At 33.1% G+C, this 14,169-nt stretch overlaps 1 protein-coding gene across 3 annotated transcripts in view; it reads right to left on the bottom strand.

Annotated features, from left to right (window-relative positions):
• Positions 1–14,169, bottom strand: part of LOC128232523 (potassium channel subfamily K member 18-like) — a 115,299-nt gene that overhangs the window by 63,673 nt on the left and 37,457 nt on the right. For 2 of the 3 annotated variants that reach the window (XM_052946114.1, XM_052946113.1), the window contains exon 1: positions 7,411–7,704. The exons of the other annotated variant lie outside the window; for it this stretch is intronic. The gene's annotated coding sequence lies outside the window, so the exon portion shown is untranslated. Of the gene's footprint in view, positions 1–7,410; positions 7,705–14,169 lie in introns of those variants that run through there. 3 annotated transcript variants of the gene reach the window in all.

Raw genomic sequence — 14,169 nt, 5'->3', positions numbered from 1 at the left:
ACAGCACAAAACTCCACAAACAGTACAGTGCATACATACAATATATAAAAAATAGGTATGTTTATCAAGGACTGTTAGGTACCGCCTTGGAACGTGAGTAAAATGTAAATTTACTGGGGGTTTCAACCAGTTTAAGTGCACAAACCTCAATCTTCTCAAATCATATTTAAATAAAAGAAACGGGCACAAACAACCCATCATCTTTATCATGCTTATTCAAAATATTATACAACTGAGTCCGCTACAATAACGTCCCTCTAACATTGGAAGAAGGTACAGGAGGCAAAGCTTTACTTGTGTAAAGAACATTAACTAGTCAAATTAATTAAGTGTAGGTGGTCGGGAGCATTTCACTAACCAGAAGCCAAACACATCTTCCATAGTGGTAAAGTCTGTAAACAAATTGGCCCTGTATTTACGCCTTTTGTTTATTTTATAAACTTGGATTGATTGATGACATCTTTGATGTATATTTCATCAATATGAATATACTAGTATCTTTATACATTGACCATTGGTTTTTCATTTCAAAAATACTTGTCTGATGCTTCTCAGAATTACAATAATAAACAATTGATAATCATGAATCCGTTTTGACTTGCTATATGGTTTGTGGTCAAATTGTATTTGAACAATTCCAGTTGCAAAAAAAAACACAAAAAAACTAATGCACGTAGTGTTTCAAATTTTTGAAGCATCAAATAATCGTAGCTTTTGTTGCGCCTCAAACATGAATTTTAAATCAAATGCAACATCTACAGCCGGTCAATCGACTTTAACCATTTAAGTGAACCTGTCAACGATTTACAGTATTCTTTTACGAAGTCCCTGGAACCAACAACGGACTAGGCGGGGTCATATAATTATTTATACATGTACAGTTTGCATTGGTTTTCGGTTAATCCGGCCAAGTTAATCGTAACATTAAATAACGCTCACGAGAGCGACGCGGTGACAAACGAAATCCCTTGAAGAGTTGAAACATCCTGTCCGAATCCGCCGTTAAGGCGGTACAATTTGACTGTCGCTTCGTGCTAAATGGCATATTGTTTAACTGATTGACCAAGTTGATTTGCAAACAGTAGTTTATGGATCTGAATACCTCAATTACATGGTTGAATAACTGTCTAGTATTGTCATTGCATTAAAATAAATATCCATACAAAAATAGTACATCCTTGACTAAAAGTATGTTAACATATATTCTCTTATACAAAAATGGTTCATCATAGGGCTAATATACTGGATTTTGTCAGCTGAAAACAAACGTCAAAACTTAAAAAAGCTACTGAGCTTGTTTATATAGCTTTTCGCATAAATATTAAAAGCTTTATCTAAGAGCGATTTTGACACCAAATATTAAGTTTTTGGAATTAATAAATAAAAAACTTCCAGATTAATTATCAAAAAGCTTATATGTTTGTTACGACAAAATACAGCTTAATATACGACGGCAGATCGTCTCCACAAATCTAGACGTTTGTCTTTTTATTGATAGTATTACATTAATACAACAAACATATTTATCCCATTTACCAATATATCCTTTTTCACTGAAGTCTGGAATACAGTAAGCTGATCTCGATCCAGACAAAATGCATGCAATAAGTACCATATAAGCAGCATTTATTGCGTTTTTAAGTGCTTTGACATTAAACGTATGTAAAACATCTGGAAAGACTGTATGTTTAGCTGATAGTTGATTAATCTATCTATATAGTTTAGATCATGTTGGAAATGTTACACGGTTGGTCTTTACTTCCATTTTAAGAATGCAATAGTTCAATTAACAATTTATTACAGTTGATGCATATAATGAAATACCCTCATATTCAAAGAAAGCACTTGAAATAAGATTTGATTTATAAATAAGATCTTAAAATTATGCGTTTTAAATTGAAGATGATTAAATCATTCAAAAGTGTTTTCATATCTGACTACCTAGTGCGAAAATGCGAGTTTTATAGCTTGTCGAGACTTTAAAAGTGAGTCATTTGGGTGTTTTGTTTTATGAATTTTGCATTGCCAAAGCTTTATCATCAACAAATTTCAATTTTCACCGTTTGTGACATGAGTTCAAACAGATTGTTTGACAGCTGTGCAAAATAAATGTATCCCAAAACTCGTTCATATTTATGTCTCGTCTTCACTGTGGTTATTTTATTTGAAATAAATACGTTTTATCCTTGACATGTCAATTCGATATTAAACATACCATTATCGTAACGTTTAAAATGTATTTCTACAGCTCATCATTAACTCTTTTCATTTGATCCCGGGTCAAGCTGAAGTCTGATAGTGACCAACCTTTGTAATTTCTGGCTCAAACCAGAAAGGGGATAGTGTTCTGTCACATTATAATAGGTCCATGACAGATTCTTACTAGAGCCTACACATACTCGTACCTTTAAAAGTTCTACAAATAATGCACGACTGGTAAAAGTTATGTGTCATTCCCGTTTCTGGTGTCTATATTCTTTATTAATGAATTCAGTCATATTGAAATCTTGTAAACCGATTTAAGCATCCAGTAAACAACGATTTTGTTCATTCTTTCACTGACCGATCCAAGGCAGTAACCAGTGAACTATGTTTGTGTTCACATTACACTGACTGATCCAAGGCAGTAACCAGTGAACTATGTTTGTATTCACATTACACTGACCGTTCAAAGTGGTAACCCAAACATATATTGATAACAATATACATAAATATAATCTGCCTTTGTTGACGTCATGTGTTTCATTGACTATATGTTGGTCTTTCATCCGTATGCCTTTATTAGATCGTCCCTGTAAACCTACGGAACGACCCTAGTAGTTGCGAGTTGTACGGTATTGTTGCCAATGAATTGTATCATGACATTCGTGAAGAAGTTAGACGAATCATTAATGACTACCTAATCAATTATCTCGTTAAATTGTTGTAAATATACTATTTTGAATAAGTAATCAAAACATCAAGAATGAAAGTCATGTATAATAAATAGTGCCTGAAGGGTCCAAATTGCATATGACTTACTTGCACATGGATATGTTGGATTACATGACTGAGTGCTGTCCATTTAACGCCGCATGTCATGTTATGTGAGTGAATCTTCATTGTTTGCTCTAACGTATAAATTTTCAAATACTACTCTTCATTTGCAAAAAAAGTCGTATACAACATTTAGCTCCCTACCACTAAGAGGTTGCAATATCATATTATGAAAGTCATATCATGTCTGCTTCAAGTAAACTTTCAAATATAAGCCAGGAAATGCTGGATGTAGTCAGCATTTTCTCAGTTCATTCCTATTTCACACCTATGCCAAATGTCTTTAAAGACGTAAACTCGGCCAGATATATTAGCTTTAGGCCATATGCTTGTGATCATTATCAATGTGATCGAATAAAACCGAACTTTTTATTGATGCTAAGGAGAAGTTATAGTTATATGAGTAAGTTAATAGATTATCGGTAACAGACTTAATGATATGCCTTTCACTGCATGAATGCTTCAAATACTGAAATTAACAAAGCTTTTATATTGGTAACACTAAATTTGACTTCGAGATCCGAGCCAACGCTTCTCTTAAATATACGGGTTAAAGCTGCACGAAGTAGTAACCAATGTATTTGAACCTCTTTTCAGCGTCTTTATATCATACGATATCTACTTAATTGCAGTATTGTATTTTATAATATGATGTGGCTTTGAATTCCACTGCTTCGTTTAAAGTATTTCTAAGGTCTTACATTTTGTGGCAAATCAAAAATTAATATGAATTGATAAAAATTGATACGTTATGGTGCTTTTGGAGGGGAACTTAATTTATGATTCTTTATTTTTTGTTAGTTTATAAAAAATGGAGCATTTACTAGTCTCATTAGAGTACCATTTGATTAAATCGCATAGCCACATGTTGTAATAAACATATATTAGTTTTATCAAAACTACATTAATAATTTCCTTGAAGAATGTAGTAAACAGCTACGACATGGGAGAGAGAGAGAGAGAGAGAGAGAGAGAGAGAGAGAGAGAGAGAGAGAGAGAGAGAGAGAGAGAGAGAGAGAGGAACACCATTCTTACCAAGGTTATGTTTTAAGTAAGGACACTAGGAGTACCATGCTTATAGTTTAAGTAATAAAACAACTAGTATTGAAATGATTCAAGGGTCAATGTTTCACTTTAATCGATTTGATTAATGATTGCTGCAATTATTCTGATTTAAATTAGTTAATAGTAATTGCAAAGTTATCTTTCTTTACTAAGGAGTGTTTTAAATCTATGTTATTATCTTTGTCTTTAAATACAAAAAAGGCCTTGGTTGAAATTTGGGTTTTCTTAAACAATCATGCAATGGAGACTTACCATAGCATCATAAGAATATCCATACAACTCAAGATAAGTGTCGTCCTCCAATTATGAAGCCAGAACTCTCCGTTACTTTGCTCTAGATTGGTGCTTTTTGTTTCCATGAAAACACAATTGTTACTCGCGGAAATTCACTGGAATGGTAACAACGTTGATGCCAAATTTGTATTTAATCGGCGACAAACATGTCTAAATCAACAAATCTTTTTTATTTATATTGCTTATTACTTGAATGATTCTCTACACTTGTAATGCCTAGGACTGCGAGTGTATATACGTTACGCGGCTAGATCACGGCACAAATGGCCCTACCATGGCACAACTTCGGGAGTATTCGCCAAGGAGGACTTGGTCGAGAAAAAGAACAGGTATTTCCAATTGATAAGTGAAATAGGTTGTCAATTGATGACTAATGTTTAACACATGTATTTTAAACAAATGTTCAAGTTCTTCTCATAAATACTTAATGTAAATAAGTAAAATTATTGAAGAAACACATCATTCTTATTATCGTAAACTAATTTGAAACATTCTGGCACCACACTGTTTTTATCCGATGAAATATGTGAAAGCTGTTTTTATCGTACACGTACTGTGAACAAATGTGTGTTTCAATGAATCTTCAATAACATGTACATATCCAAATTAAAATTATTTCAAATACATTTTTTTATGGCCATCGAAGAAAATTACCCCAAGGTAAAAATATGCATTTTAAATTGTTATCATTAATCCTTTAATAATTCATCACTCTTTTATTTTACAAACCTTGCAGAGAATTCGAATTTTATAGACTTCTGATGTGAGAATCAAATAAATTCAATAAAAAAAATCATCTTAATAAGAGATATGTAGTTTTTATACAAATATTGTATGTGTGTATTTAAAATTCTAGTGAAGCATTACAGATAGTTACAAGTAGTTTCCAAATAGACTTTTTTCACATTTTTTATCTTCAGGACCTGATTTACGCGCATATATCTACAGCGGAGTTATTTTCTGAAACTCACGACCAACTTCTCTTTACGGAGTCTCGGTAATGCATCAAGTCTGATGGTCACCTACCTTTGAAATGTCCTGCTAACAGAGAAAGGGAGAACTGCCTTTTATCGTATAAGAGAATGAAGGCCCATGCTTTAAACAGATGTTATTTCTGATTCTAAACTAGAGCTCGTACGTATCTGTATACATGTTCCTCTCAAAGATACATACAACGTGTATGGCAGTTGATATTTCTTGGCTCTTTGGGGTACTAGATAATTGATGCTTTATCAAAGTATTATTGATGGTAGTAAATCTGATAAAATTCTTCTGCGGATTACAGAACAAATGGTTATAGCGTTTTCAGTGCTTATACCTTTCTCTCTTTTTATCTATAAAATAAATCTAACACAACCTTAAGTTGTGGATAAGGAAATTTTATTCGACGGGTGACACACTATCATTCGAAGATATTGTTTCGATGAAGTTTCAAATATTTTGAGCGTATTAAATGCAGCATAATTTCACCGCTTAAATTGCGGAAGGCATACGCGCACCTGCAATTGTTCTGTATCCAATGAAGATGTTCGACGGTTATACCAAAAACAGGCGGAGATGCCGTCATTGGCGTATCATACATACAATGGAAGCTAGCTTCAAGGACAAACCAAGTAGACAACTGTTTAAAGGTGACCCCGTTAAATTAAACAACGCTCAAAATATATGTGCAAAAGAGATTCATTTGTCCAAATAGCTGCGAAGAATGGTACTGGAACACATATAGTACTTTAGTTTAGTTTAATTTAAACATATTTATTTGACAACGATTGTGAAACAAGTTATTACAATATTATATTAAACACTCTCGTTGTAACGATGTTACGCGAGTGTGTGGTCTGTGTTGTGAGGGAAACCGGAGTACCCGGAGAAACTAGTATCAACTAGTCCGGCTTGGTGACCACATACCAAACTCACAAGCGCCCAAGCCATATAGTTAAGAACCAGCGATGCAAACGACGAGTTTACGGCATCAAATTGTACATCTGATTACTTTCCATAGTTTCATTGTTTCCCTTTATATGTCACACCACTATAACTGAGACATAAGAAATACTCACAAAGAATAGGGACCAGTTTCATGAAAAAAACGAGAAAATGTTTCCTTGCCTAAATTCCTATAATCAGATAGGACAGAAATAATAAAAATCAATCAGGTGGCCGCATTTGTTATTTAATATAAGTTTTAGTTTATTGGCAATATCAGCAAATACTTGCCTTTGGCCTAACTCAAACATTATTATATGTGTTGATAGACAGATAGAAATGATCGTGAAACATTGATAGTCGTAAACTGTGAACATTTTCGCTACAATTGAAACTTTGAATGGAGTCAGACATAAAATATAGTTTATATGTGTGAGTACATCTAAATAAATCAAAGAAATGTTATATTTTCATTTCTTCGATAAAATAATTATATTAGGCTACTGGAGTCATTGTTAATATACTAAAATACAGAAGAAGTCTAATGTGTGTGCGACATATATATCACACATTTAAATAGAAGAACTGATCTAATCGTATTATATTATTCAAACAAAGTACGTTGAAACATTCGAAAATATAAGGAAATATAGATTTCCTCAAAAATAATCCAAATATTGTATTGAAGAATCCTATTAAATGTTAATCGCGAGTGTAAAAGATCGGAACAGTGAGAAAAGAATGCATTCGATGGACACTGTTTCTGTTTGAGAGAATGAAAATCATCATTATGAGTGAATAAACATGCTTTGTAACTTTTTAATTGTTCTTTTGTAAAGATATAATATCAGTGCTGCGTTTATTTATATTTGGTGAAATTGTGTTTATATAAACTCATGGGAATTTGTTTAAAACTGTTCCGTATAATATATACTCTTTTTCTTAATACGAAATTGACATAGATATATTTTTGATGAGTTACATATCATACAAAATATTATATCTGTTATGTTTTACAAAACAAAGAAAATCTTACGACTCCTACTAATAAAATACAAATATAAGTTGGCACAAAAATAGCTGACTTACCATGATGTAATTCAAACAATCCCATGCAGTTGTTACGCTCGCGTAGTAAAAGCAATTTCGCCTTTACTGAAGTTCTAACCTGGCGCTACACTTCCAAGAAACACCAAATGTTACTTTCCGCAATTAACTGTCTTAATAAACCCATTCATGCCGCTATTGTGGCTAATCGCCGGCAATCATGTCAGAATCCACAAACCTATTTATTTATATTGGTTATTACGTAGATAATCCTGTGTAATTTTGATGCCTAGAATTGTGACGTTGTATACGTTTAGCGATTCGATCACGGCACAGATGTCTCTACCGCCGTATCAAAGCAAGATAACTGGCCACTGGAGGGCTTGGTTTTGAGACAAGTGAACAGGTATTCTAAATTGCCGTGAATATCGTTTGGGGAACTGTGTAAAAGATATGTTTACTCCGCCGCAATAATTACTAAGATGTATGACATAATTATATCAATAGTTTAACACATGTATACGAAATAAAGCAAAACATAACTATCAAAATCACAATTCAATGGAAAAATAGGTTAATTATAAAAATGGAAAATTAATAAGATAACAAATTATTATACAATCGAAAATTAAGTTGATACAAGCTTGGGTTTTCGATATATTTTTGTGTTGTTGTTTTTTCAGATAAAAAAACACGTTTTTATTTATTTTAATTGTTCTACTGTTCCAACCAATTGACAACCAGGGCGCCATACAGACAGACAAACGGACAGATAGAATAACTGAACAACACCGTTACAGACAAATTGCAGACAAACATAGTGACAAACAAACCGCAGACTGAAAGATAGACATATATACAAGCGGATGAGCATACGGACGCGCTGACAGTCAGGTAGGCGGGCTGACAAACAGATATGTACAGATATACAAGCTGGTCGTTACGGTTGGACGTACCTTCATATGTACAGAAAGCATACCGACAAACAGCCAGACTGGTAGGTAGGCAAACACATGTATACAATTAAGGTATTTTGTCTTCAGCCTATATATGGTTTCGAGACATACAGTTGCCCTTTGTATCTTCTTTTTAACAGAAAGCGATTTAAAGGATTTAGGATGTTTGAGAATATCCACTTAATAGTGGAAACGTTAGACCATATAAAAATCTACGTACCATAATTGGGGATCTTTAAACAATAGAAATAAGCCACGTCTTTTAAAAACACATATGTATTGAACAACGAATCTAAATCAGATTCTTACAAAACTACAGCTTGTGATACTTTCTTTTCAATCGTGGTGATATGTTAATATCATTTTCATTTGTTATAAATGGTTTTAAAATACATATGTATACCGCTGTCATCGATAATACGCACTGCCGTTAGTTCAGCAAGTTGAGTTTAGCCTTTGCATTTTTCCCCTAATCCAGAAAATATCAATGATCAGATATGATAAGGAATAAGCTTTCATTGCAATCAAAATATACTAACGCACACGGAATCAATACACATATTCTGTTGCCTAGACTTATTTGAAATCAAATGTGTCTAATTACAAACAACTTAACATGTCATCATGTTACGAAAGTATAAAATATAACTTGACCTTTTAAGTGGAAGATTAAACCTTAACATTAAACCTTTCAGACCTATCAAAGATTCTGATCGATGAAATGGAGTGTGTCTCAGACAATGGTGTTGTTTTTTCACCAATATTCCTGATTGAGATTTAGGCGATCAAGCTACCAGCAAGAACACATTTTCTTAGAGCTAGTGCTGTTGTTGTTCCAGGTTTTTAACTAACTAACTGATTTTCAAGAAGACACTCAAAAGGAAGTTAACACTCCCGCATTAAATCTATTTTTTGGACGAGATCGAATGGAAATATGTATACATAAGATGCATTAGCATTTTAAATTAAAGACGAACTTTCCGAACGTAAATATATTTTACAACTTAAGACAATCCATTGAAAAGCAACATTAAACATACTATAAATACAAATTATGTTGGGTTAATAAATTGAGTGAATCATTCATGACAGGCAATCGCGCATCTCCCTTAAAGACATAGTTTAACCTATCTGTAATGGGTGTATACGTTATGTCTATATAACCTCGTGTGAGAGTCCAAGCGTACACCTTGTGGTTCAGTTGGAAGATGATAAGCTAGTTAGGAAGGGAAATTGAAAGAGGTAAAGAGTTGAATAGAATGCATTGGTTCAAATGGGGAGGGTTATGGGGGAGGCGGATGAATGTAAAAACAAGCGCAGTTTGTAATATTTACCAGCGACGATATGCTTTGATATGTGTGTAAATTCTAATGGCTGTTTTGGCGTCGTGTCTCCCGCTCAATAGAATGATCAAAACGAACCATTCAAGTTTTGCTTAAAAATCCAAGCATCTGTAAATACTATTTATGGCAAAATAATCATATTTGTACATGCCTATCCATATCCTTTTTCAAACCCGATAATGAAAAAACTGTACGCCGTACTCAAAATTCTATAGCGCGCTAATGTCGTTTTCCGACCCAATATATCAGCATAGTACCGCCAGACTTTTACACATCTATGTTTATTTATAAAATATAATGTTTAAAATATGCAAGAAGAAACTCAGATGTTTTTATCTGTATGATACATAAAAGTTACTTATACTCATATAAGCATCCAAAAGAAAAAAAAAACTGCTAATAAGTGTTAACATTGAAGAACATGCACTAAATCAATACAATGTAATGCGACTGATTTATGACGTCGTTTCAGGCATGGCGAATGAGGGAAAATATGTAAAAGCTCCATTATATAATAAATAAAAAATGTATTTGTTAACAATTATTTTTGGCATTATCATATTAACTATCAATACGAAATCGTTACCGACATTAACAGTTTAACCTTAATAGACAACGGAATTACAAATAAACGATTTATTAGACTTTAGAAAAAAATCTGCATTTTAAATTTAGCATGATTTAATCGTTCTTGATTGTTTTATAAGTCTGGCTTCTGCTTGCAGAATATACTAATCAAATATTATGCGATTGCATTATAAATGGGCCGTTTGGGTGCATGTGAATTACAGGTTTCAAAGTGCAAAACAGTTCCAACATTTCCTACATAATATAATAAAGCAAAGACAAACATATAAATCTTGATTGATTAGAAATGTAATAATAACGTATATAATATTAGTATTTTTGTAAAGCGCTAGTCTGAAAAACAAGAAAGAGATTGATGAGGGCAATAAAGAGATAATTCTTGAGAGGACATAACAAATCAGAAAATCATCAGCAGTTGGTTTGCTTACTCTTACCATATATTTTTAATAATTTATTATCAAGTTCATCTTTTTACTGACCACATTTGTGCTACAGAAAGTCAAGTATGGAACACTGAGAATTTGCAATCTGCTTCAAGAAGCCTTGAAAATTCAAGACTTGTTGGCTGCAGTCAGTTTTTCTCAGTTTATTTCTATTTCACACCGATGCCAAATATATGTTTACAGAGACATAAACTACACCAGATATGTGAGCTTGGGGCCATATGCTTGTGATCACTATCAATGTTATCGAAAAAGAAACGAACGTCTTCATAGATGGAGAGAGAATCGTGTTAGAAATTAGCTAATATAATACCATAATCTTATACCGTTCAACCAAGCACATTTATATCTAAGCTCCATATAAATTGAACACACACGAAATCTATGTACAACTGTATCTTCGTAATCTTATATCCAAAGCGTTAATGGTCATGTGTCAGATTAAGTTCAATGAATTCTAATTGATGACATACTTTTCTACAACAACAACAACAACAACAACAATAATAATAATAATAATTATAATAATTATAATAATTATAATTATAATAATAAAAATAATTATAATAAACTGACTGGCATGCTGCCGTTTTCTTTGAACTCTCCTCATTGGCTTAAAGGTTTTCAGATTACTGGATATTAAGTTTTTTGTTCGTTACTCAGAGACATTTGTTAAACAGTGGATATACCGATCCGAAAGCAATTAGCAACTCTTGCTAAAATTATTATAAATGAATACTATCAGCGTACTTCAAATGTTATAGGAACGAGATAAACAAAATCCTACCAAGGCCAAGGTTGACGGCTACAAGATAGTATTGTCATAAAAATACTCCAGCATATACACGATTCAAAATACATTGTATACATCAGTTCAGCAAATTAAATGATCAACTATGGTTGTTTCATATTTTGTATTGCAAAAAATACACATTCAATAACTGCAATATAAGAAATATGTGTGTGTTGGACAACGATAATGTAGACAGAAATTATTGTAATAGACAGTTGTGTTTTATAAATGTGTCATAAATGTGTCAACAAGAAATTGAACTAGTACATAGATGGAAAAGCAAAATTGTTTTAAGTGGCATCCTTATAATTTATCTTAATGATGTTATAATAAAATGAAACATAGGTTTTGTCATATTCACATATGATGACACATTCATACATTATAACAATTCCGTTCACCATATGGCCATGGTTGCAAAACTATTACAGTGATTCGGATACTGCCAAATGTGTGCAAAGCTTCAATCAATTTAATGGATGGTCAGCAAAAAAACACACCACAGAAACATAAATACAAATCACTGAAATGGATTGAATATTGTAACTGTTATTTTCGGTATAATTAGTGGGCTCTATTACCCAGTCTTTGTGGTAAGTAATAAGACCAAACAAAATGTTACAAAATTTATATTCATTTATATGTAATAACACATTCCGACTCATCAAGTGACTATCAATAAAACCAAATATATCGAAAGTGTCACTCTTCTGTAATAAAGACTAATATCGCTCTAACGAAGCTCTTTATGCTTTTCGGAAACATAAAATGTTTTTCTCCGCAATAAAGGTGTCTAGATAAGACCACTGATGCCACTTCTGTCGCTAATCGGCTGCAATGATGTAAGAATCTACAAATCTATTTATTTATATTGGTTATTACATAAATGATCCTGTATACGTGACATGCCTAGAAACGTGACATTGTTTGCGTGTGGCTAATCGGCGGTAATCTTATCAGAATACGCAAACCTTTTTTATATTGGTTATTACATAAATGATCCTGTAAACTTTGATGCCAAGTGTGACTTTGTTTGCGTTAAGCGGTTTGATCACAGCACATACGACTCTACTGTCGTATCAAAGCAGGCGTATTCGCCACTAGAGGATTGGTTGAAAAAATGGACAGATATCTTAAGTTCCTGTGAACATGAAATGGAAAGTTGTGTAAAAAAATATGTGAACACCTACATATGAACTAGTTAGATGGGTGAGATAATAATTTCAGTGGTTGCAATTGTCAACAAATTTATAGTACATGTATAAGCCGTCTCCGTTGCCTAGTGGTTAGGGCGTCTGCTTTTATACAATCTTGCGCTTTTAAGTGTTTCATTAGCTCTGGTGATGTCGACATGATCCTTCTTTAACTTATCTTTGTCAATTACTTGCTAACGGATGTCTTCTAGCAAACGATTGCTCACGGTTTGCTGGTTAAGCAAGAAATAAGATATTTTTAAAACGAGAATGGAACACGCCGTTATTTTTCAACAGCCTTCAGAGGGGTCACTGTTTTTTAACTAAATGACAAGTATAATGTTCGGACAGTTTGCATACGCGCGTGTCATGACACGCTACCCATATATTCGGGCATAAATATAATGTTTACCAACATAAATTTGTTATCGTTCAGAACGACAACGTCGGTGAAATGAAGGACAACCCTGATATTCATGGTCATGCCATTACAAGTCACGTAGCATGTTTAAACATGTCGACATAGCGCCTACGTTGTAAACAATAAACATTGTGTCTGATTTTCAATACTGTTTAAATAAATAACAACAATACATAAACATATAGGATCATATGGTTTAGCTACATAAAGACCATATGGCTCATTAGAAAATCGAAAAACGTGTAGAAAATACAACTATATTTGGCACACACAAGCTGAACACTATCGTATTCATTATCACCAACAAAGCAAAAACTGGATGTGTGTCCATAGGACACGGATGACTCCACCTGCCTCATGTGACACAGGAAAGGTTTACACCAGTACTAATCTATTTCCAAACAAATGTATTCGGTCACACATATTTGCATACAAAATAGTCCTAAAATGCCATATTTTGGTTATTAAATGGCAATAACTCTTCCCTATTCATGTGGAGCTGCAAGCAAGAGACCAGATGCACAACTACATCATTTTACAAATATTCCCCCGGATGATCTAAGACTCTTGATCAAATAGTTTTGGAGTTTTGAATGAAAACTTACAGAGCCACAGACGGACGCAATGACGAACGGACAAGGGCATATATATATAGATATTTATATATGTGTATATATGCAGCTCTATAAGAAGGGTCATAATGATAATTTTTGTGTACATGTACGGTTCAAGCAGCAATGGGCCATTGTTTAAGAACTTGTAGTTATATTTATGGTGTCCAAGAGCCGGTCATTTAATGTCCGTGTACTGTTCTTGAATCGGGTCCTTGAGCAGTGCTTGAACGTTTATTTTTAGATTCTAGAACATCAAGTTATACAATATTTCAAAAACTTATATTTAGATGAAATAAAGAATTTCGTAGATTCTAGAACTTTATTATCTGGAACCGGCCATTTATATTTCTTTCTTTATTCTAGAACCCAATTATTGAACTGTTCGTGGTATTATCTCAATGGCGTCAATTAAATATCAAACATCTTGTCATTGGAGGGTTTAAAAAATTG

This window comes from Mya arenaria, chromosome 4, assembly GCF_026914265.1.
Source record: "Mya arenaria isolate MELC-2E11 chromosome 4, ASM2691426v1".
Lineage (NCBI taxonomy): Eukaryota > Metazoa > Mollusca > Bivalvia > Myida > Myidae > Mya > Mya arenaria.
This window is presented reverse-complemented; position numbering and strand designations above follow the sequence as displayed.